Source organism: Sciurus vulgaris (genome assembly GCF_902686455.1).
Source record: "Sciurus vulgaris genome assembly, chromosome: 6".
NCBI lineage: Eukaryota > Metazoa > Chordata > Mammalia > Rodentia > Sciuridae > Sciurus > Sciurus vulgaris.
The window spans coordinates 50809758-50834683 of NC_136466.1; the positions used below are offsets into that span (position 1 = coordinate 50809758).

General features: G+C 33.4%; 1 protein-coding gene across 1 annotated transcript in view; it reads left to right on the top strand.

The window, feature by feature from the left end:
- Positions 1–21772, top strand: part of PRR16 (proline rich 16) — a 272472-nt gene extending 250700 nt beyond the window's left edge. Inside the window, exon 3 of the transcript XR_013764771.1 lies at positions 21026–21772. The gene's annotated coding sequence lies outside the window, so the exon portion shown is untranslated. The remainder of the gene's footprint in view (positions 1–21025) is intronic.
- The last annotated feature ends 3154 nt before the right edge of the window (positions 21773–24926 follow it).

Here is a 24926-nt window from a genome sequence, read left to right on the forward strand (position 1 = left end):
CAGGCTATATCCTGGATAGAGGGTAGATTCTTACTAGTATTAGTTAAGATTAAGTTTCCATATGGGTAATGGCGTCCCCAGATCACAGTGAGTAGAAACAGGGAAGATACAGTTTAATTCTTATATACAAATCTTGATATGTATCAGGAATGATACGGAAGCTCTGGTTTTCAAAGACCTCAAGGACTGAATTTCCCTTAAAATTTCCCCTTGGTCTTCCCTGACATAGCAGATTCACACTAACTGACTGAAATAGTGGTGAGAACTCCAGGCATCAAATTTACATTTATACAGCAGGTTGGAGGAAAGGAAGAAAAATGTTGACCCAGGTTCTTGGCCAATTTTCTCTAAAAAAAAGTTTTCAATCCTTTTTTAACTTTGCCAAATGGCCACACCTAACTTTAAGATATCATTTACTCTGCCTAGTCAGCTACTTAGCTAAAAATCAGGTTTCTATTGGGAAAAAAAAAAAAAAAAAAAGTGCTATCTCGCTTTCAGATCACCCACAACACATGGGAGAAAGTGTCCCCTAGAATAGTGAGGAATATTATCAGGAGACCAGGCAATGAATACAGGGAACAAACCTGGTGTCTAGTATATGGGGAAAAGAAAAGAAGAAAAAGAAAGAAGGAAGGAAGGAAGGAAGGAAGGAAGGAAGGAAGGAAGGAAGGAAGGAAGGAAGGAAGGAAGGAAGGAAGGAAGGAAGGATAGAGAAGAGAAGGAAAGAAGAAGAAGAAAGAAGAAGAAAGAAAGAAAGAAAGAAAGAAAGAAAGAAAGAAAGAAAGAAAGAAGAGAATAAAGAAAAAATACCAAGTCATTGTTTATGGAGCAATGGTGGATATAAGAAATAACAAAGAGTAGAACAGCCTTTATATTGAATTGTAAGCATCTGTATGTGTGGGTATTAACAGGTTTTTGTACCCAATGCCAATATATCTCAGAGGCTGCAGATTTCCTATTACAGAATGAGATAAATTAACATTTTCCATAAGAACAGACTTACTCATACCACAGATGGTAGTATGTTCAACTACTAACTAATTTTTGTGATATTTCATTTATTTTTGAGTTGATGTATTTTTTTAATTTTCTTTTTCCTTCTTACCTGTCCCCTCCACTTCTTTCTTTCTTTTTGGTACTGGGAATTGAACCCAGGGGCACTCTATCACTGAGCTACATCCTCATCCCTTTTTCTTTCAGTTTGAGACAAGTTCTCACTAAACTGCCAAGGCTGGCCTGGAATTTGCAATCTTCCTGATTAAATCTAATGAGTTGGTGAGAGTATGAGCTTGTGTCATCACACATGATGGAGTTGATGAATTTCTTAGGGATAAAATTAAGAAAAAAAAATAGAGGGAAGAAGAAATATCTATTTTCCCATTACTTAAGTCTGAATGTTTGATGAATTTAGTTTAAAAAGAATCAGAGAGAAGTAAGCACATAAAAAACAGTGCTATGATTTAAGGATTAAATTGTGTGCCTCTCAGAGGTCTTTGGAAGGGGCATACTTTTTGCCCCTATAAAAATATAGGGACAAAGGGTAAAAGATGAGTTGTTCTAAAAACAGGATACCTAAACTATGATCTTAACTTTTAACTGATTTTGTTGTAAAAAAAATTCTCATGACTTTTTTTTAATGCGAGTTTTATAAATATAAAAATAATTACCTTAATTAATGATTCTTCAATGGGGTATTATTGACTCCAAGAAGAGATTTGACAACATTCACAGATATTTGTCACTGTTGCAAGGGGGCTGCTAATAGCAACTAATGAGTAAAGGCCAGGCATTCTTCCAATCATTACACAATTCCAATTCACAGGCCCAGACCTGCTCCCTCACCTCTAAAAAGAATTGTCTAGCCCAAATGTCCATATTGATGAATTGTAAAATCCTGACCTCCATGAGTATACTTGGAAGGGAAAACATTCCCTATAATCTCTAAAACTAGTTGATATTTTTATAACTAATTTGGTTCACCTGTACACGTATGGCTTAAGTTGTGGTATATGCGATGCAAAGGTATTAATAGATGGGTCATTTTGAAACCACAAGCAGAGCATTGTGTATATGTAAATCTGTATGTTTACAAGGGTTCAGATCTATAGCTTTGATCAGAGTTTGTAAAAGATATATGACCTCACAGAACCAGTCACCAAATTTATGAACAACCTCAAAGACTTCTAGTGCATTGGTCAAGCGTTATCTTCCCTTCAATGATCCAACCTGGGGTTTTTTAGGCACCAATTCCCTGAATATTCTCTGACTTTACTCAATAAGGCATGGCACTACCTAAAATGAAGACAAATGATTCCCAAGTAAATCCTCTTTAACTAATTGAAATAATATTGACAAGTAGAGTTTCTTTTAGATAGCTTGTAATTTAAGAGGTCAAATTTCCCATTTTTACCAACATTTCTATAGTTTGCACTTAATGAATAAATTTTTGTGATACATGTTGCTTAGGTTTTTAGCACAATATCCTATACTAATGACAATGTATTTCCTCCATATCTCCTCCATGTCCTCTGGTTTACTTCAAATAATTGTCATCACTATCCATTAAAGTTACCAAACCAGAAACTGTAGTGGAAAATCCCTGTCACACTCTCACTTTCTACTGTAATTATTTCTCGAGTTTTGTCCATTCTACACCCTACAGATTGCTCAAGTTCCTGCTGCCATTCTCAAGTCAAAATTTCATTCTCTTGTAGATGAAATACCATAGTAGTAGCCTTCTAACTGCTATCCCCCAGTTTGCCCTTTTGCATTTCATTTTTCACAGTCTCTCAGAGATGTCTTTCTAAATTTCACCAAATCTTACCAGATTACTTTTCAAGTAACATAACAAAACAAAACTGTCTGTCTCTCCATTCTCTACATGGTGATGTCCTGACTCTTGCAGGGTCACTAGGATCTCATATATGCAGTTCCAACCTCCATGTCTCCCACTGCTGCTGCTTTCTGGAGGCTGAGCCCTACCTGCGTTGATATCTTGCCATTCCTAGACTTTATGTTTTCCTTTCTCTGTTTCTGCTTTCCTTGAAAGATTTTCCCTGTGTTGAAATTCTATTCATCCTTCAGAAGGAAGCTGAGCTTTGCAGTCTTTTCTAATTCCCTCTGGCAGAGGTAATTATTGTTATATTTCTTCTCAGAAATCATTTGGCCCTAGAATATCTTGTTCACCTTTGTTTACCAAGTGCCCTGAACAATTCATGGCTCATATGCATATTTTCAATAAATGTTTTTGCAACTGGACTGCTAACACTATTCAAATTCAAGGTTTAACTCAGTATTGAAACATTATAGAGAAACATAGGTTTTATTGGTCAGACTAAAAACAGGGCTCATAACTTTATGAAAGGAATGAAATTAAAAAAATTACTATCTGCTCTAAAAATTGCAATTTGTATTTTAATTATCTAAACTACTATTATTAAGAGCATAAATAAATAAGGTTTCAAAATAATTGAAGTAATTCATGATGCTCTGTTCTCTTTTAAAGTTTATTTAACACAGTTTTGCAGTTTTAAAATAATTTACTTCACAATGTAGAGATGACAGGGATAGTTTTAATTCCTCATCGACAGTTGCACTTGCATTACTATCTTTTTAAAGATATATCAAAATATCAAGTAGGATCAAAATTATAGCCAATTCTAAACTACATATACATCAATGGTCAAAAAGCATTCCTCTATTTTATTAAGTTATTATTAGTAATGAGAGGCATATGCTACAGCAGCATTGCAAGATAGATGCAGAAGGGTAGTGTTGTATAAAACAAAATAACACCACCTAAACTGTTTTGTTTGAGACCTTAAATAACTTGAGTTAAATTCAGGAAACGGGCAATTTTGCATAAATAATTAACCACATACAGTTCAATAACTTCTAAGTAAATCTTCTCATTAAAATACAGTCCAGTGTTTCTCATCCTTGGCACTATCGGTATTTTGGTTTGAATAATTACTTGTTAGAGAAAGAGATATGTCTTGTGCATTATAGCATATTTAGCAGTATTTCTGGCTCCTACCTAGTAGATGCAAGTAGCACCATTTGTGACAACCAAAATTATCTCCAGGAATTTCCAACTGTCAACCCAAGGATGGATTGAAAATCGCTGACACAGGCCAATCATTCTTCTCCTTAATTATAAACATTAACATTTAAAATGTTTAGTTGGTCAACGTGGCACATGTCTGTATTCCCAGATGCTCTGGAGGCTGAAGCAGGAGGATCATGACTTCAAGGCCAGCCTAGCAACTTAGTGAGATTCTGTCTCAAAATAAAACAAGAAATGGGTTGGGGCCGTAACTCTGGTTTCAAACTCAGTTTTGTAGTTGTTGTAGTTGTTGTTTTTCTGTTTTTAAGTTTGATTACTGCCTATGTATTCTGTTTTATTGGCTATTGAATAGAGATTCCTATACAAGAAAACTACTTAATAGATAATTTTTTAGCCATGATTGTTTTAGATTATTAGAAAATTGCCCTTTGAGAATATTTATCATGTGTTTTACTGGAAAGGAATAAGAACATTGCCTGAGCTGCAGTATTAGGAGAGTTTCCTAACTCTTAGGGACTCTGTTTCTTTATTAAAATAAAGGACTTGATTTAAATAATCTTTACTCTTTAATTTCTGATCAAGTTCAATACCTTTACTGTAAAGAAAACAAATTATTATTATTCAGCATATTCATTTGATATATTTACTGAGTGTCTGCTATATATTGGCACTTCTTAACATTTATCAATAAGATTAAAGAACTTATAACTGCAATATTTAATATTCATTTTGAAAATATTATAATATTAAATAGTATTACATATTATTTTGGATATACAATTGAAACATAATTTGCTTGTTATTAGCTTCATGTTTGAAATTATTTAGCCACTTTATGCTCTCAGGCAAGACCTGAATTTGGTGTGAATATGTTCATCTCCTACTTCTTACTTCGTGCCTCTGCTTCCTGTTTTTACTAGTTCTGTCATTTATAGTTTATTATGGAGCATTTTTCTGTGTATTATTACCTGCATATCTGTTTAACATATGAGGACCTGAGAACAAGGTAAGTTCAATATTTAGACTGGCTACAGGATTAGGAAATAATAATACAAGACAAAACCTTAAAACCAGTTCTTGTGAATTCTTTTTTATATCACAGTGCTTTATGAAGCTTCTATTCTTCTGAATCCATATCCAGAAGCCTGAATTCTGTTGCTCTACTGAAGTGAGAAGTCTATTGATAATGAAAAATTGAAAATGTGGAAATTACAAGTATTGGCACATTCATCACAGAAGTGCATTGAGATCTTAATACTGAGACTACTTTTGCTTTCATCATTAGTGAAATTATTTAATTCTGAACATAGAAGTGTATTACTTTGATTGTGTAGTTTGCTTTTTTGGTAGCTAAAGTAATATGTTGTTGGAATGCATTTGAGAAGTATCCTGGCAAACGTGAGGAAATTCAGACATCTGATTCATTCCAAGTTTAATGGCAACAAAGTCTGCTTCTCCTTCAGTTATCTATGGTGTAACCTGCTTTTTTAATGCAAGATGGGTGTACATGTACAGATAAATTCTCTCCATTCCAATGGTGGCAACACTGAAGGATGGGTGTTAGAGAATTAGCTCACTCAGGTTTAGTAAAAGGTACCCTAGGTACATATCAATTCAACTTGTTTCATATTTTAAGCTTCTCAAGTAAAAACCATCTTATTACATTTTATTCATGTTTGATTTTGCAAGGAAAGAAAGACCACTATTGCCACTGAAGCAAACTCTTTTCCTATCCATGAGTAATGTTATTTAGTCATCTTTGCTTAAAGAAGAACACATTTTGGAAGAAGAAAAATAAAATTAAAGTAGAATATATTTTATTTTCTTTCAATGCAATATATCTTAAAGGAAAGGGAGTCTAAAAATGATCTCTGGCATAGACAACTAGATATTTTTCCAAGTCCAGTAGATTTAGAGACCTCCATAACACAGGGAAAACCCTGATTCTTTTTCCAGACCATAACCTAACTTTATTTATCAGGTTAGTAGTAGCTGACTAAACTGTGCTTATCTTCTAACTCTGCTGGTGCCTGGAGAGAGCACACTAGCTAACCTGATTTCATGAAGTTAGTGAAATTGCAACGCCTAAAGTCCAGCTTGCTGATTCACATGTTTTCCAGTTGTTTATTTAAAAACCCAAGGAAGAAAGAAATGCCATTCACAAAGGTGAAAGCAACATTTGATTGCTTGTCTAATGCATTTAATGGTTAGAAAACATGAAAGGATTTCGCTTGTTTCATGTAGTAAATAAAAGAGAAAATGGATGTGATCTAGCATACATGCGTAAACAATGAGGGGGGAGAAGGTTAGCATGGTAATTTTGTTCTGATGGAAGGTACTCTAATTCCACCACTAAAAAATAATTACACCATGCTCCTAGTGTGCCTTACTTATTTACAATAGAACTCAGTTGAATATGTACATGTTAACATCAGATTCAGCAGGGTTTAAGCAGTTGCACAAAGAAGTTTTGCCAAAAGGAGGAATAGATATCAGTCATTTATCTCACAGTGCATTATAATCTGGCTGCAACTGTTTCACTAAAGAGCACATAAGTGAATAAAAAGGAGATTAAAAGGAGGAACTGACGAATAGGGATTTGGGAAGAAGGGGTTTTCAAAAATGCCTTTGGCTTTTCAGAAAAAAAAAATGCAGTCATTAGCATGAATAATATTGCTGCTTAACCTTCCTTGATTAAAAAGAAAAAAAAAAAAACTTTCTGAAAGCAGAACTTTCTCAAGAGAGGAAAATTTTTTTAAAAAAATTAAAATAAATACCCCCCAAAATCTATCTCCTCAATACCATTTGTGAGGATCAAGAAAGCCTCATACACACCTACATTTTATATAACCCAAAACCCACTTCCTTCATTGATGAATTAAATATCCTCATTTAATATGCTTTTCAGTGTTCATGAAAAAAATATTCCTGGAACTTTCTTGATTGGTTTCTTTTGCATTTAAAATAGATTCCTTTTACACTTTTTATTCCCTAAAATAACTAAATATTAAAACTTTTGGCTACAAAAATAAGGACAATTGCTTTTATTGTTAACATGAGAAAGAAAAGAGCAAGATAGCTACTTCGATTCTGATTTTATTCCTTTAAAAATCTGCTACTAGGACCTCCTTCCCTGAAAGCAATTGGATACTGGAGGCACAATAGCTGCTGTCCAGCTCGAAGTGGGTTTGGTATCTTTTATAATAATCAAGTTGTCAAGGAGATTGTTCAGTACCCCTATAGAATTATCTAAAAAACAATTATATTTGTTCAATATTCCTGTCTTTTTGTATAAAGGAAATGCATGAATGCTGCAAATTCACTTTTATCTGTGTTCTCAATTCTTTCTTCATTAACTCCAATAGGTGGAAATTAACGTCTGTCCCAACTTTAATTTTACCTTTACAGTGGGTAAAGCTGAGTCTCAAAACTATCTCATCTAGATTCTTAGAAGGATTGGGTGATGGAACCTGGTTTTTAGCCCTAAACTCTAAAACTATCACAACACATCAGAATCTGTATACAGAATTTGTGTAAGAATTTGCTAGTGAATCAATGCATGTAAAATGTTCAGTATTATCTCATGACAAGGAAATACTACAGAACTAAGAAAGAAATTAAAGAAGACCTTAGAAGATGGAAAGATCTCCCATGTTCTTGGATAGGCAGAATTAATATTGTCAAAATGGCCATACTACCTAAAGTGCTATACAGATTCAATGCAATTCCAATTAAAATCCCAATGATGTACCTTACAGAAATAGAGCAAGCAATTATGAAATTCATCTGGAAGAATTAAAAAAAAAAAAACAAAACAGAATAGCTTAAGCAATCCTCAATAGAAAGAGCGAAGCAGGGGGTATCGCAATACCAGATCACCAGATCTTCAACTCTATTACAAAGCAATAGTAACAAAAACTGGCATGGTATTGGTACCAAAATAGACAATGGTAGATCAATGGTACAGAATAGGGGACATGGACATAAACCCAAATAAATACAATTTTCTCATACTAGACAAAGGGGCCAAAAATATGCAATGGAGAAAAGATAGCCTCTTCAACAAATGGTGCTGGGAAAACTGGAAAACCATATGCAACAGAATGAAATTAAACCCCTATCTCTCACCCTGCACAAAAGTCAACTCAAAATGGATCAAGGACCTCGGAATCAGACCAGAGACCCTGCATCTTATAGAAGAAAAAGTAGGTCCAAACCTTCAACTTGTTGGCTTAGGATCAGACTTCCTTAACAGGACTCCCATAGCACAAGAAATAAAAGCAAGAATCAACAACTGGGATAGATTCAAACTAAAAAGCTTTCTCTCAGCAAAGGAAACTATCAGTAATGTGAAGAGAGAGCCTACAGAGTGGGAGAATATCTTTGCCACTCATACTTCAGATAGAGTGCTAATTTCCAGAATATATAAAGAACTCAAAAGACTCTACACCAAGAATACAAATAATCCAATCAACAAATGGGCTAAGGAAATGAACAGACACTTCACAGAAGAAGATGTACAAGCAATCAACAGATATATGGAAAAAATGTTCAACATCTCTAGTAATAAGAGAAATGCAAATCAAAACTACCCTAAGGTTTCATCTCACCCCAATTAGAATGGCGATTATCAAGAACACAAGCAACAATAGGTGTTGGCGAGGATGTGGGGAAAAAAGTACACTCATACATTGCTGGTGGGGTTGCAAATTAGTGCAGCCACTCTGGAAAGCAGTATGGAGATTCCTCAGAAAGCTTGGAATGGAACCACCATTTGACCCAGCTATCCTACTCCTTGGCCTATACCCAAAGAGCTTACTTAAAATCAGCATACTACAGAGATACAGCCACATCAATGTTCATTGCTGCTCAATTCACCATAGCCAGATTGTGGAACCAACCTAGATGCCCTTCAGTTGATGAATGGATAAAGAATCTGTGGCATATATATAAATGGAATATTACTCTGCCATGAAGAATGATAAAATTATGGCATTTGCAGGCAAATGGATGAAATTGGAGAATATCATGCTAAGTGAGATAAGCCAATCTCAAAAAACTAAAGGACAAATGATCTTGCTGATAAGCAGATGAGGACATAAAATGGGGGGTGGGAGGGGTTAGTGTTAGGGTTAGGGTTAGGTTTAGGGTTAGGGATAAGGAGGGTGGTAAGAATGGAGGAAGGAAGGACTGTATAGAGGGAAAAGAGGGGTGGGAGGGGTGGGGTGGAAGGGAAAAAAATAACAGAATGAATCAAACAACATTACCCTATGTAAATTTATGATTACACAAATAGTATGCCTTGACTCCATGTACGAATAGAGAAACAACATGTATCCCATTTGTTTACAATAAAAATAAAAGGAGCTGCATGTAAGTTAAATGTATACATACTACATATTTCTGTGGAAATATATTGTGTAATTGGAATTTATACTTAATTTTATGAGAAGTTGTGAGTGGTCTTGACTAATTTATTGGTTAATTTGTGCACATATAAACACTATAAAAAGAATTCTTCCCGGGCTTGGTGGGGCTGTGATCCCAGCAGCTTGGGAGTCTGAATCAGGAATATCGTGAGTTCCAAGCCAGCATCAGCAAAAGTGAGGTGTTAAGCAACTCAGTGAAACACTGTCTCTAAATAAAATACAAAATAGGGTTGGGGATGTGGCTCAGTGGCTCAGTGTCTCTGAGTTCAATTCCCTGTTCGCATGCGCCCCGCCTTCTCATCTGCCAAAAAAAAAAAAAAAAAAAAAAAAAAAAAAAGAGTTCCAGAAGGTATTATTATTTACTTATTTATTTTTAGTTACACATAACATTAGGATTCATTTTGACGTTATTATAAAAGCATGGAATATAATTTGCTCCAATTCAGTCTCCAGTACTTTTCCTGTCCCTCCTCTCTTCCCTCTCCTTATTGTCTTCCCTCTACTCCACTGATCTTTCTGCTGTTTACTTTCAGTATTTTTTTAATTAATATCTTGTGGATGTACATGATTGTGAGATTCACTGTGGTATATTGATATAAGTACAAAGAAAGGTTGGGTCAGATTCATTACACTCTTCTTCCTTATCCCATCCCTCTTCCCTCCCCCTCAATCCCATTCATCTCTTACTCCACTGATTTTAGAAAGTAATTTTCAAGGTAACTTTCTCAATTTGGAATCTAAAAAAGGGAGGAGAAAAGGATGACTTTTTTTTTTTTTAAAGGAAAAGCATTATTTTATTTTATTTTTAAAGAAAAACAGGAGTTTGGAATCCTAAATCTTAAAATTTGGAATGAGGAAGATAACAAAATAAGTCTGTAAGACTAACACCAGACACACACACACACACACATACACACACACACATATTTATATATATATATATATATATTATATATTTTTACAGACTGCTTTTTGATTCACTATACACAAATGGGATACAATTCATTTATATGGTTGTACACTATGTAGATTCATACTATTTATGTAATCATACATGTACATGGGATAATGATGTCTGTCTCATTTCACCATCTTTCTTACTCCTGCCCCCACCCCTCTCTCATTTCCCTCTAAGTAATCTAAAGTTCCTCCATTTTTCTCTTACCCCCACTCCCTACGCCTGTTATGTATCATCATCTACTTACCAAGGAACACATTCGGCCTTTGGTTTTTATGGGATTGACTTATTTCACTTGGCATGACATTTTTCATTCAAACTAAAAAGATGACTATTTTTTTTTCAAATTATTTACTCCTTTTCTATGGGAAACTCTGCCTTCGATATTTAATCTCAAAATTTATATGTAATAATTTTTTTTTTCAAATGATTGACAAAATATCCTCCTCAAATAGGTCAGAGCCAGGCTTCTAATATATGCTTCTTAATACATACATCTACATATTTTTATTTTGGTGGTTCTGGGAATAAAAATCCAGGGCTTCATGCATGCTGGGCAAGTACTCTACCACTGAGCTATATTCCCAGCCCTAAGACAAGTTTTTTAATACTTTTATTATGGTAGATACAGTGAAATAATTGTAAGTATCTTGAAAAGTTACCACATCATTATAACTTCACTACTACAATTGATATTTTTATTAAAATATGATTTCCCATCATTATTAAAAGTTATGTCACCAAACTATTTTCAACTAAAATAAATTAATTTTCAAAATAATTGAACAACACACTTTTCCAAGCAGATGATACTTTTCATGGACACATTATAGAGGGAAAATTCTTTTCTCTTACTTTCCTAAGTTCCTGACTGAAGCTCTTATAACAAAATATAGATTAACAAGGGAAACACATATAAGTTCATTTAGTATGAGTTTTGTGTGACTCAACTTTCATCAGGAAATGAATACCTGAGAAAAATGAACTTATTATGCTAAGTTTGGTGAAGAAGTAGACAGTATGATCTTGTACTGCACTAGAGGAATCAGCAGAACCTATTTGTTCAGCTTCTTCTGTGTGACCCTTTGTCTTCAGAGATAAATACTCTTCCCCTCAGAGTATAGGGAGGTCACCTCTCACATGAGGGATTTGTGAACTTCTTCAAAGAGAAGGGAGAGGAGAGATCTGAGAGATCTTTTGCTTCTTTCTCAAATTCCTTCAGCTTAACATACTCAGAATGCAAAGGGACCGTGTTTTTGGGGTAGCACGTTCTGGACCCCTTCAACAAATGTAGGCTACAAAAGAGACGCAATTTTAAAAAGTAATATAATCCATAGTTTTTTGCTGCATAAATGCAGATTATAATAGACAACAAAACTTTTATGTCTTCCTTTATATATATAGAAAATTTTCTTAAGGAATTTCACTAAATTATTTTTCAGATATTTATATATAGAAGATGAACATTACAAGTCATGTCCTTTGTTACAGAGGACAGAGTTTGCAGAAATAAGTATTTCAGTTTTCTATATAAGAACATAAATATTCAATATGTGGGCATTTGTAGTATACTTGTAAAAGTAAAAAAAAAATGATTTGAATTACAAATGTCTTAAGACATTTCTTATACCCATCTTTTACATTTTTTCTGAAGTTATATTTGAATGAAAAAAACAAACACAATAAAGCATAGTAGTAGGCAATGGATATGTGGTGGGTGTTGTTCTTGATTTCAATGTAAAGTCTTGAATTAGGACAGATGAAATAGTCTTCTTGGGCAAACTTTCAGCTCCATAGGCATGTGAGGCATGTGACTATTGTCGTCTTACTGGTCCCCATCCTTAAAAGCACCTTCCTCAGTACTACCCCTCTCCCCACTTGCGGTTTGATGCTCTACATTGCTGCCTTGATATTTTTAAATGTATGTTTTGTTAAGTGGAGTCTGATGAGACACTAGAGATCCCTGCTATGAGTTTGGTGCCTCCCTCTTCTTGGGCATTGTTCCACACATAACACCCACCTGGATGAGATCCTGGCCTCTTACTTCCCTCCCATACCCAGAAGTCACTGCTGTCCTATTTTAGTGGGGAGCAAAGCACTAACAACCAATGTGACTTGTTCAGGATGCAGGGCAGGGCTGTAGGGGTTGTGGGGTCTGCCTTCATTCTGCAAGTATCTTTGTGCCAGAGTCAATGGCAATAAATTGTGAATGAAAGCTAGACTGATTTGATGAGAAAGCAAAAACTTTCTTCCTGTTCTTGAACCAAGTCCCTATCTTTCATTTTTCACTTGGTTTTGCAAATTTCCTCATTGGTCTTGGTATGTGGGACTAATGTTACTGAATGCAACTGCCTGGTTTACCAATTTAGATGAAAAGGGAAACTCTAAGGTCCATGATATTTCAAGGAGTTAGATAATTATTTTAGAAAATGACTAAACTTAAAAGATTTAAATGTCTCTTTAAACTTTTACTTTGTTCAACAGTCATGATTATTGATTGTCATTGATATATCAAATACTAACCTGAAGTTTATTCCATGTGTCTTGCTCATGGATACAGAGTTCACAGATAATTCCTGCAGTGTCCTTTGACTCATGAAAACTTGGGCAACCATCAGAGAATCTCACTTCATTTAAATGACAAAGTTAATTTATGAGAAGAAATTATTTATATCAACTTAGAACATGATGCTAGAATTAGCAACATAAAATTCCTCCTTTTAAAATAACCATTTTCAAAGTGATTTCTCAGTATTCATAATATTTCACATATTTCGCATGGAATGAAATGTTTTCCTGAAGTAGCTACTTAATAAAAATTAAATACAATGGATTAAATCCATAACTGGCATCCTTCCTAACTTAATCATATGTTGAAGTTCTACATATATCCATATCATAAGTAAATAAGTATCTCATGTAGGTCTTTTTAATCTCTCTCCTGGATTGCTTCCCCTACTCTTTTTTTTTTTTTGGTCTCCAATGGTTGACTATTTCCCATTTAAATACAATTTGATTTTAATCCTAGACATCTCTTTGAAACCTTTTGTCTGGGTATCAAAGAAACTCTTTGCCCAACTCCCTCTGCTAAGAAGTCATTATCTTTATTAATTATTCCTAAAGGGGTGGTATTTAGTCTACTTATTCAAATTCTGTCTCTAATCAAACTACTTTGTCACAGGCACAACATAACCATGGTAGGATAATCAGTAGTACCATGCTGAGGTGCAAAGGTGCTGTTATATCTTCAAGCTATATACAGAGGTTAGAAGCTGCACAGACTACACTCCACTGTCCTGACAACCCTGCACATGAAAGAATATGAAAACAGCAACATTTTAAAAAATAAGAAAATGAAAATGAATCTTCACATATATAACTCCCACTTTTATTAGTTATATGCTGAAAATGAACAATTTCAAATGACCACAGCAGGTCACACATTACAATGATTTCTTTAGAGCAGCACAACACAATAAACAGCATATGAGTACAACAGTAATGGATGTCTGTCTTCCATAACAGTTTCCATGTGTGTATTAGACTAGGGCCTTTCTCTCACCCTGCCAAGCAACAGATAGGAGAGAAGATGACCATGGGTAAGTAAGAGAGTTAACTTGACTTATGCTTACTATGATCAAGTACTGAGGGTATTAGCCCATAAGTAAAGATCATGGCCAGTTACAAGAATATGAAGCATTCAGGATAGCTTGTGGAAATTTATGCATATTTACCATCCTCCCTGACTAGATCACTTTACCAATCAGGATTTACTTTTATCATAAGCAGTGTTGCCTAGTAATATGGCTAACTTTTACTAGATCAGTTTCAAGTTTCCATGGAAACAAGAGATTGAAAATTAACTCAAGATCATTTCTCCTTTTATAGAAAAAGAGAAAATATTTCACTATGCCTTAATTTTCATTAGGAAATACAAATATTTGGAAATGGCTAACCAAGTATGCCCAGTCCTCTGATTTATGAAGCAATAAAATTCAAAATGAGAAATAAGCATTCAACTCAAGAAACTGAAAAAAGAAACATAAAATGCTCTCAAAGAAAATAGATAAGAAATACCAGTAAGAAAAAGTTAATAGGAGCTAATAAACTTAGGAAACACGGAAAATTTGATTTTTAAATTTATCTTGTATCTTGAAAATAGAATTTTTACATGGAAGATTAGAAAAGAAAACATTTAGGGAAAAAAAATGAATAACTTTAAAATATCAGAAAGGAGAACATTGACAAGACTTCCATGTATAAAGGTAGATAAAATGGTTAATTTATAGAATATATAAATTACTAAATTTGTTTCAAGAAACATTTACACAACCAACAGAATACCAATAGAAGAAAATGAAAGGTAATCAAAACTTTCTCACTAAAATAAAGGCATCATGATGTAATGAATGATTTAAGGGATATTTCTTATCACTACTGAACAATGAGATAAGCAAGAGTAAAAAGTCATAAATTCTGAAAAGACAGGTAAAATTTTCAATACTTATAAACAGTATGCTTATTTATCTAAGTAATAAAAAATCAACAAAGTCCTTTTAGGAACTAAGAAAGAGAAAGAAATTACCTAGATATAAAAATGTTTGGAGATTCAGTAGTAGTCTTCAATATCAGCAATAAAAACTTACAAAATATAATTTAAAAAGCATTCAAATTTATAAACTGTTACATGTTAGAATAGCTAGAAACAATGAACACAGTGAAGATTGTACAAAATTGGAGAAAATGTTCTCAAAGTATACATATCAAAATATAACCAAATAATAATGAAGATAAGATATATAATCTTAAAAATAGATTTGACCTTGAAGAGATGTTATGAGCCATGAATGAAACTTCCATAATAAACAAAAGTTAAAAGAATTTGCAACTAGAAAACCTACACTATGGAGTATTCTCAATAACATATTCTATGAAGTTGAAATGAAAAAGAACAAAAAGTGAAAACCAGAAAAGAAAGGAACTACACTAAAGGAATAGTCAATCAAAGGAGAAACTAATTCAAATTAAAAGCGAGAAATAAATCCAAATGACAGGAAATACAAATTATATCTCAATAATAACCTTGAACATTAATGTCCAAAACTCATCAATCAAAAGACCCAGGCACAGATTGGATTAAAAAACAAGACCCAACAATATGGTGTCTCCAAGAGATTCACCTCATAGGCAAATGATATCCACAGACTGATGGTGAAAGGATGGGAAAAAACATATCACTCACATGTATTGTGTAAATAAGCAGGGGTTTCTATCCTCATAGCAAAAAGCGGACTTTAAACCAAAGTTAATCTGAAGGGACAAAGAAGTTCATTTTATACTGCTTAAGGGAATTATATATCAACAGGACATAACAATCATAAATGTTTATGCCCCAAATGGACCATGTGTGTATCAAACAAACCCCTCTCAATTTCAAGAATCAAATAGACCATGACACAATAATATTGGTAAACTAACATGCCACTGTCACCACTGGATAGATCTTTCAAACAAAAACTAAATCAAGAAGCAATAGAAGTAAAAAATACAATTGATAATTTAGACTTAACAGACACATATAGAATATTTTATCCATCAATGACTGAATACACTTTCTTCTCAGCAGCAACTGGATCCTTCTCTAATATAGACCGTGCTATGTAAGCTATCAACATGTGTTGTAATACAATTGTAATACTACCTTAATATACTTTTAGCATCTGTAGAATTATTTTGTAAGCTCTCTTTCCATTAATATTAATTTTTATGTTCTTGCTTTTTTCTTGATTAGAATTATTTTTTATCAAATTTTAGCTGTATCATTTCCTATTTCATACATTTCTGTTTGTTCCTTCCTAGTAGATAATTTGAAAATAGTTTGATTGTTATTCTAGCTTCTTTCTGGTACAAGTACTTTAAGTTATTTTAATTAGAGACAGGGTCTTGCCGAGTTGCTAAGTGCCTTGCTGAGTGCTGAGGCTGACTTTGAACTTGAGATCCCTGTGCCTCAGCCTCCAGAGACTCTGGGATTACAGATGTTTGCCACTGCGTCTGGCTCCTAATAAATTAAACCCAGGTTTGACAAACTTGTTTGATAAAGGATCAGGGAATAAATATTTTAGTGTTTTTGAGCCACGCCATTTATGTCACTAGTATTGATCTCTGAATTTACAGGGTCAAATGAAAGGGGTTGTGGGGTGGATTGGGGAAGGTATTTATTGATACTTTTTCATAGGTTAATAGAAAACATGAATGAAGTATGTAGTTCTTTATAATCACTCAAATTTTTTTAACCATTATGTTTATGTACTTGGTACAATTCCTAGCTTATAGTAGGCATTCTATTCATTTTTATGTGAAAACTTTGCTGTTAGTTTAACAGTTCTGACTGGGCTGGGGAAGTAGCTCAGTGATAGAGCATTGGCCTAGCATGTGTGAGGTCCTGAGTTTGATCTGGCACCACAATAAACAAACAAAAAATTATAGAAAATAAAATAGTTTTTTTAAATGATTTTGGTCTCTTCATTGTTACTATTTTATAATGCAATAGACATATAACATCTTGCCTCACAGTGAAAGATATTTAAAATCATTGCATATATAATATTTATTTTAATATATATATTATAACATAATTCATAAATAAAATTTATAATTCAAAACATATAAACATAGGTTATAATAGAATTAAAAAACTGCCAAGGTACACAGAAATATAGAATTATGATACATTTTTGTTTAGATAAACATTTTTTGCATTATTTTCAGCTCACTCCTAGTATTTCTTCTGTCTTTGATATTTTAAAATTATGCTGCACTTACTGCTCAGAAATGCTCTCAGTCACTTACAATGCTACTTTTATAAATTAATTAACTTGACATTTACTGACTCCCAGCCTTAAATTATCTAGCATTATTCAGATTTTTCATATCACCTTTGGATCTAGCAAAATCTATAAGAAATTACAAAAGGTGACCCTTAATGTGCTTGAAAATTTTGACCTAGTCCATCCAAAATGTGAAGAAATCTTAATTGCTTTTAAGCAGTACTTTTATGAAGAGAATGCAGCAATTAACCCATTGATCTAAAGAATGGGTCAGAAAGCATTTCCATGTTGGGTACTTCAGTTCGTTTTCGTTTATACGAGACTCTGGTGCAGGTAATTTATTTTTCATTATGTTCATGATGAATAAACTTATTTAAAATCTAGAATGCTAATGCTGTTTTTGTGACTTCATATTTGAGGTACACAAATCCCCAAAAAGTGATTATTTAAATGGTTAATTTAAAACATACAATAATGAAAGTTCATAAAACTATTAAACTAAAAAATTATACATGAAAAGTTATTTGGGATTTTCATTAGTGGGAAAGATCTGAGCCTGACTAATGGGTTGAATGTGACATCTGGTACCACCCTGTGAGAGGTGTTAATACCTGTAATAAACCTTCAAATTCAGTAAGGCTTAAATATATTTCTATAATTCCCAATCTTATGATCCAATCAGCAGAAACAGATGATTTTATTTTCTCCTATCCATGTGTGATCACTGACAGCCAAGAAGCAAATACCTACTTCCATGAGGTGCCTAAAAATATGGTGGAACTGGAAACTCCTTATAATAAATGTTTACTCTTATCTTGAGTAGGCAAGTTATTAAGAGAAAATGCACTTCCATCTTCAACTTGCTTAAGAAAGTTTTGTAACTGCAATAGTTATTGCTTTAAACTGGTATCTTCATCACTTCTTTACATAAAAGCCCTGTCATGTGTCCTTCCTCTCCTTCCATCATACTTCCCACATTTTCCCCCAGCACTCTTAATCATCAGAATTCAGTATTTCCTGTTATGATTGGCATATTAATGACACCCTGGCCTCCATTAACCTCTATAAACTTCAGTCTTTTCTCTCTTAAATTTGTGCTGCACAATATTGAAGATACCAAGTCCTGCCTTGCTTCCACTTGACATATTCTTATTTCAAAACTAGTAGCAGTTTATTATTTTTGCAAACCCCAACCCATCCCTCAAGTCTCAATTCAAATGTTTTACATAGGCTTATTACTCTGATGTTTCTTTTATTTAAAATTTACTTATAGCACAATGTATTACATTTACCATGAATGTTTGCATGTCTTCTTACCTTCAGATAGTAACTTCTTTGGAAGGCAGAAAGTCACTTTCTTGTATCCATGGTTTCTAGATCAGTATCTGGCATGCAATAGGTGACAAATATTTTTAAATGAATAAATAACAAATGACATGTTGATTTAACAATTTTACTAAACTGTAATAAATAAGTATAAAGGGTGCTGAAGACTCCTAAATTACGGTCATGAAAATATAATTAGCACATTTAGTTTTTTTCAGAATGCATGAATTATGGACCCGTCTCTCTCTCTCTCTCTCTCTCTCTCTCTCTATAGAGAGAGATAGATATATATATATATATATAATGTATATATACCGTATATTTTTCATACTATTTTCATTAAATAATAAATCCAAATATTATTGTAGGACTGATTTTTATTAATTTGTAACAGTTTCAGTGCTGGTTTCCTTTACATACTCGGAAGCTTAAGTGCTCAGATGACACAAATGGTACTGGCAGCTGCAATGCTCAAGCCAGGCTTCTCCACTCCTCTGTACAGACTCACTCTTGAATCTTGTTGGGTACTCCATGATGAAAGTTTGTCTACTACTTCAGGGTCTTTCTTAGAATACCATCAGTGTTGAGCTAGAGTAAGCCTTAAACATGCCTTGATTTATTGTGTTTCGTGATTTTTTTCTAGTTTGAATCTTGAAGTTGGAAGAGGTTATTCTTTCTGTTTTTCCTTTTTGGTTATTTATTTAAATGATTTCATACTAGGTGTGGTAGTAGGATAACATAAAAATATCAGTCTAACAGAATGGTAACTAAAGCTCTTCTCACAGAAACAGAACTCATTACTCTCTTGTCTGTGTGTGTCTTTACTGGAGAAAGCAACATGCTCTGTGGAGTTTGTTTACTCAATGGAAAGGGCAAAAGTAAGGGGTTCTCAGAAGGATTGTCAAGTAACAAAAATACTCTTAAAACACTACTCTATCTTAGCTTTAAAAATAATTAATCAATATACGAAGTTTATTTTTAAAGTTTTGTGCACCAAATGTAAGAAATTATAAGTATTCTCTGTTACATCACAGAAGATGATAAACAATTCCATATTAAGTGGTGGTAAACATGCTTACTGTTGAGAAGCATTGTCAGAACTACAGATAGTTTCATTTCCCTATGTTTTTCCCCATATAATTCATTAATAGAAGTGTGGATATGAATGATCTCAAAGTGCTAATTTAAAAGTATTGTGAACATTTATGAAGAAAAGGAGGGTTAGTTCTCAGCTCCATAATGGAAAAGGCTGTCTTTTTGGCAATCTTGACAATATATTTAAACATATTATTAAGGCAATGAAAGACTGCATTATTCTTACATTGAAAACTATTTCTATTATAATTATTAACAGATATTAATTATACAAATTAATGGATGCACCATTATAACTCCACACATGCATATATTGTGTCTTGACCATGTTTGCCCACTGATTTTCCACTCTCTTCTCTCTCGTTTCTAGTCCCTAATAATTCCTCTTCTACTTTCAAGCCCTCAGGCTTTGTGTGTGCGTGTGTGTGTGTGTGTGTGTGTGAGTTGTTTGTTTGTGATATATATATATATACATACATACATACATACATACATATATATACTGATTTTCTTTATCCCTCCATCTGTAGTTAAGCATATAGGTTGGTTGTTTCCACATTCTGGCTACTGTGAACTATACTGCAATAAACATGGGTATGTTATTTTAAATGAAATCTCCATTTCAATGGAAAATATTTCTTAAATTTTTTGACGGCACTATATATGAAAAGTTTATCATCTGTGAATTTGAGAAATATGTTAGAACTTTATACCTTTATAAGTGAATAAATTTATCTGAAGTTCTAAACATTGTTAGTGATAAGAGAGCTTTTAATTGTAAACATTCTGCTAAATTTTGATTTTTTATTCCCCTTCTCTTCTCCTCCTCCTCCTCTTCCCCTTCCCTCTCCCCTCCCCTCCCCTCCCCATCCCTCTCCCCCTCCCTCTTCCCTTTCCCCTTACTTTTTCTCTTCCCCTTCTTCCTCTTCTTAGTTATGGGGATAGAATCCTTCAGGGGTTTTATTACTGAACTGCATACCAACCCCTTTTTATATTTTGTTTTGAGACAGGCCTTGCTAAGAACTGAGCCTGGTCTTGAACTTGTGATCTTCTTGCTTCAGCCTTTGGACTTTCTGTGATTACACATGTGCCATAGTGCACCTGGATCTGACTAAATTATAAAATAAAGCTTTTACATATGAGATTTACATGGAATATTTAAAATGTGTTTAGATATTTTAAATAAATACTTGATAATTTAAATAGCTTAAAATTATATACATCATTAACAAATGATTGCCTAATTTGTACTAATCCTAATGTAATTTTTAATATTATGCTTATACTTTAAACTGACCATTTATCTTTTGTTTTCTTCTGACAGCTCCTTCAGGTTGGAAGGAATACCTTTATTTGAAGGCATGTCGATTCATTTTTCTCACTTCAGATTCATCATTATGACTTCTTGAGGCCTGATCTAATTGTAAAGTAACCAGGAATCTGATCATCACAGAGGAGCAAATTCCCCAACTTTGGAGCACAAATGATCACTGTAGAATCGCATAAAATCATCTGCCTCTAGTCTGACATCTGTGAGCAGAGTCCTGGGGAAAAAACCACAGCCTTAAATCTCTTCACTCACAAATTACCAAGAAGATAAAATATATAGATGAAAAGGACTAAGTAAAAAGCCAATGAATAAATAAAAACCAAACAAAACTTATTTTACTATGGAAATAAAATATTCCCCGATATGAGCCCCTCAAGTTTAAAATGCAGCAATTAATCTAGAAAATTGCAAATTGATTTATCATTTCGGAAGGTAAATGGACAGAGAAGAAGGTATCTTGTGTCAAAATTACTCATCATTTCAAAATACATAGACAAAAATAGAACTGAACAAGCAGGAACACTGCGGCATTGCAAGGTGTTAGAACAGAAGGTTGCTGTTTGCAGAAAAGAGGATGTTTGCCATCTTGTATACATCCTCAAAGCCATAATGGAATAACAGCATTGTTACCAATTGCTTGCAGTTTCCACATTTGATCTTCACCCCACATTGGTTAAGAGAGAGGGGAGGTCAGTTCTTACTGATCGCTTCTCCATGCACCCCAATATTTGCACTGTCCCTTCCATTCAGGGTAATGATGTGTGTGTTTATTTGCACAGATGGGCCAATGAGTTTTGAGACCAGAGCAAGTTGTTTCTTGCAGGAGTCCAAAAAGAAAATCTTGAGAATTCTCAAGACATTGGTTTCTCTTTCTCCTATAAAATTCAGTTATCTAAAGAAATGTAACTATCTTAGATTTTTGTTTTAAATCTAAAGAATATTAATGAAAGAATCAGTGTGGAAATGAATGAAAAAGTTAAAAAAAATTTAATGAATATCATTTTATATCATTCACAGCCAAGAAGTCAAGTACAGTGAACTGCACACTAAACATTTCTGTTGAACATCTATTTGTTCTCTTACTTAATTAAAGTCATTTGTAATTTGTATTTGACATATAACAGTTTTTTATAGCCATTTATCGATGCTTCATGGGAAAATGTACCAGACAAGCAAACAGCATTTTCAGTTTATTTTTCTAAATAAATGTGTTGTTTGTATTATTTGTAGTTGTTCATTTAATTTGGTTTCCATTATCTGGAAGATGTGTCCTATATTTCTTAAGGAAGTTTTTATTATATTAACTTAGAACTATCAGGAGACTGAATTCTCACTTTTATTTTTAGTATAAAAATCATGCTATTTTCTAAAGTGAGAAAAATGATATTTTTCATTGACTTTCTTGTCAAGGGCTATTTTAATATTATTACTGTATTACCAGAAATTAGTGTTCATACGAAGGTACTGCAGTGAAACAGAAAGCTTAGGTGCTGTATCAGGAAGAATTTCTCTTTTCCTAAAAAGAAAACTGCTTTAGAAAAATAATAAAATAAGCTAAAAAACATGTAGGCCATTAATCATATCTTATGAGTCCTCATTTTGCCCACCGAAAAGTTTTTTGAGAACATCCATAATTATACTTAAAATGATTAGGAAATCAAACTGGAACAAAAATGGAGGTTTCAATCAACTAAGGCTTTGGGAGAGGCTACAAAATGTTCATGTTTACTTATGACTCATCAACTGGATCCAGTAAGCAGTGTGCAGTTCTAACAAATTACTTTAAACAACTAAAATAATAGGTCATTAGGCTTTTTCCTAAACCATGATCTGAAACCCAATTCCCATTATATTGTTCTGCACACTTAAATTTGTTTATTCTCTGAAATGTATCTTGGTATTTAGAATAGCCTGTAACATAATGAAGAAAATTAGTTTGTCATGCATGATTTAAACCCCTTGAAAATTAAGACATACTATATGAAAAAATAACTGGAAATCAAGTTGTATGTTCCTGTGGGATGTTAAGCATGGAAGTATGGATTCCTGGATTCATTTGAATTCTTTTAAAATTCATGCTGATTACGTCAGTGTAAATTATTTGAAATTATGAACAGGTTAAGTCAACTTTCCATAAAACACATAAAAACAGTATGAAGAGTAAAAACAGTAAGTATAAAAATGACGTAAGTAATGATATCTATAAAACATATGTAGGTGGGTTTAGCTTCCAAAAAGACTGAGATTCACTTTCCCTTCCACCACCCCCACCACAAAAAACATAAAGAGTTTACTTGGACCCCTAAAACAAAGTGATTCAGAAAGTTTCACAATACAACAGACTATCAGTATATCTGACTTAATGAAAACCATAACAAAAAGGGAAAGAAGGAAGATAGGAAATCGAAAGAAAGAAAGAAAGAAAAGAAAGAAAGAAAGAGAGAATAAAGAAAAAATACCAAGTCATTGTTTATGGAGCAATGGTGGATATAAGAAATAACAAAGAGTAGAACAGTCTTTATATGGATTGTAAGCATCTGTATGTGTGGGTATTAACAGGTTTTTGTACCAATGCCAATATATCTCAGAGCTGCAGATTTCCTATTACAGAATGAGATAAATTAACATTTTCCATAAGAACAGACTTACTCATACCACAGATGGTAGTATGTTCAACTACTAACTAGTTTTTGTGATATTTCATTTATTTTTGAGTTGATGTATTTTTTTAATTTTCTTTTTCCTTCTTACCTGTCCCCTCCACTTCTTTCTTTCTTTTTGGTACTGGGAATTGAACCCAGGGGCACTCTATCACTGAGCTACATCCTCATCCCTTTTTCTTTCAGTTTGAGACAAGTTCTCACTAAACTGCCAAGGCTGGCCTGGAATTTGCAATCTTCCTGATTAAATCTAATGAGTTGGTGAGAGTATGAGCTTGTGTCATCACACATGATGGAGTTGATGAATTTCTTAGGGATAAAATTAAGAAAAAAAAATAGAGGGAAGAAGAAATATCTATTTTCCCATTACTTAAGTCTGAATGTTTGATGAATTTAGTTTAAAAAGAATCAGAGAGAAGTAAGCACATAAAAAACAGTGCTATGATTTAAGGATTAAATTGTGTGCCTCTCAGAGGTCTTTGGAAGGGGCATACTTTTTGCCCCTATAAAAATATAGGGACAAAGGGTAAAAGATGAGTTGTTCTAAAAACAGGATACCTAAACTATGATCTTAACTTTTAACTGATTTTGTTGTAAAAAAATTCTCATGACTTTTTTTTAATGCGAGTTTTATAAATTAAAAAATTACCTTAATTAATGATTCTTCAATGGGGTATTATTGACTCCAAGAAGATTTGACAACATTCACAGATATTTGTCACTGTTGCAAGGGGGCTGCTAATAGCAACTAATGAGTAAAGGCCAGGCATTCTTCCAATCATTACACAATTCCAATTCACAGGCCCAGACCTGCTCCCTCACCTCTAAAAAGAATTGTCTAGCCCAAATGTCCATATTGATGAATTGTAAAATCCTGACCTCCATGAGTATACTTGGAAGGGAAAACATTCCCTATAATCTCTAAAACTAGTTGATATTTTTATAACTAATTTGGTTCACCTGTACACGTATGGCTTAAGTTGTGGTATATGCGATGCAAAGGTATTAATAGATGGGTCATTTTGAAACCACAAGCAGAGCATTGTGTATATGTAAATCTGTATGTTTACAAGGGTTCAGATCTATAGCTTTGATCAGAGTTTGTAAAAGATATATGACCTCACAGAACCAGTCACCAAATTTATGAACAACCTCAAAGACTTCTAGTGCATTGGTCAAGCGTTATCTTCCCTTCAATGATCCAACTGGGGTTTTTTAGGCACCAATTCCCTGAA